This window comes from Chrysochloris asiatica, unplaced genomic scaffold (assembly GCF_000296735.1).
Source record: "Chrysochloris asiatica unplaced genomic scaffold, ChrAsi1.0 scaffold00021, whole genome shotgun sequence".
Lineage (NCBI taxonomy): Eukaryota > Metazoa > Chordata > Mammalia > Afrosoricida > Chrysochloridae > Chrysochloris > Chrysochloris asiatica.
Window position 1 is genome coordinate 11983648 of NW_006408539.1, and position 1935 is coordinate 11985582.

Sequence of the window (1935 nt, forward strand, 5' to 3'; positions counted from 1 at the left end):
GAGGTTGGGAGGATGCACAGATCAGTCTTCTGTATTTAATCCACAGCTGTCACGGGAACAGTTTCTAGGGGATTCCAACACATCGATGAAACCATTACAACAGCAACAGTGTTGTGGAAAACTACCATCCTTTCCAACTTTGATAGGAGAAGTCCATTTTGGAGCTGTAGATTTCAAGAACAGATTTCAAGCAGAATCCAGGAAAAGTTTTAGCTGCATGTGTTCAGACAACCACAAGAGGGCAGCACGTGTGAGATCAGTGCATAGCTCCCTGCCTTCTTGAATCACCAGCTTTCTAGGGACCTGGAGACTTGAACAGTGAATTGTTGTTGGTATTGTGTGCCCTCGCATCAGTTCTGACTCATAGCAACCCTATATAGGGTTTCTGACACAGAGAACCGCATCCTTCTCCCTCAGAGTGGCTGATGGATTTGAACTGCTGAGCTGGTGGTTAGCAGCCCAAGACATAATCCACTACACCACCAGTGGGCAGTGAATTAAAAGAATCCAAAAGTATTCATGGCTTCCTCTTGATGGCAAGCTTCCTTGGAAGTCTAAGATGTGACGAGGATTCCCCTTTCTGAGGAATTTGAAATAAATCTTAAATTTTATTTACTTATTGTTCACTGGCATTCCTCTGTTTCTTCATCTCCTGTGTGCCCCCTTGTCTCAGCAGTGATTAGTTTTAGGACACACCCTACTATGATAAGAAGGAACCCTGATGGCACTCAGCTTCTAACGGGATGATCCGTGGTTGGAACCCACCAGCCACTCTGAGGGGGAAAGATGTGGGGGTCTGCTTCCAAAGAGATTGTTGTTGTTGTGAAGTGCCGTTGAGTTGGTTCTGACCCATAGTGACCGTGTATAGGGTTTCATAAAGATCACAGCCTGACGGAGCCTACTCTGTCTTATGGGGTTGCTATGAGTCGAATTGGCGGTACAACAATTGCTTTTTTTTTTTTTTGCTGTAACAGGAAGCTTTATTGTTTTCATTTGGTCCAGGCTTGGGAGATGAGGGCCTCCAGGGTGTTGACTCTGCTGCCTCTGTGTCTGGAGAGCAAGGTTCAGGCAGAAGGTCTGAGGAAAGCAGGGGAACGCTGAAGGCCCTTCACAGATTACAGGGCTCCACAGGCTCTTCCTAGTCATTCTTGAGCCTCTTGAAGAGATATTCGCTCAGCCCTGCCTGGCGACCGGCCATCCTATGGAGGCTGGTCAAATGGTCGCCCATCTTCCTGATAAATTTCACCTCCTCCTCGAGGAAAATCAGAGGTGGGGGTCTGTGTGGGTAGCACCTATAGTGTGCAGATCCAGATGGGACTGGGTCAGGTTCTTCTCCAGGGCCAGGGTAGCTTCCATGGTGTCCAGGGTTCTTCCCCTACTCATTTTGGGACGGCTTCGGCACATCCTGGAAGACTGTACTACTACCACGCTGGTTTTGCAGTTTCAAGAGACGCTCAGCACCCTTGCGCTTCTCCTTCGCCAGCTCACTGAAGAAGTGTCCCACACCTTCCAAGGCCGCATCATCACGATCAAAATCGAAGCCCAGAGAGAGGCATGTTTAAGAGGCCTGCAGATGCCTATTAACCAGACGAAATAATTCACACAGATCTGAGAGCTCATGGCTGGTGGAAGATTTGGAGCTAAACAATTGCTTTTTTTTTTCCCCCAGTAAATGTTTTATTGTGAATTATGTGATAATTTACATGGGAGAACTTTAGTTTTGCATTCATTCTATTGTATATCATTTCATTGCCATGGTTACAATCCCTTCCATGCATCATCAACCAACACACAGCCCCTCTCCCTCTCTAGATCTCAAGTCCCCAGCCACTCCATTTCTTCACGTCATCGTCTCTGCCTCCATTTCAGGCATCACTGCTTCTCTGGGTAGGGTCCCACTCTCTGCTCTTCTCCCTTGATGGTCCTAGGGACCTC

General features: G+C 47.5%; 1 pseudogene; it reads right to left on the minus strand.

The window, feature by feature from the left end:
• Positions 1-1138: 1138 nt before the first annotated feature.
• LOC102829133 overlaps positions 1139-1935 on the minus strand; it is a 44729-nt pseudogene continuing 43932 nt past the window's right edge.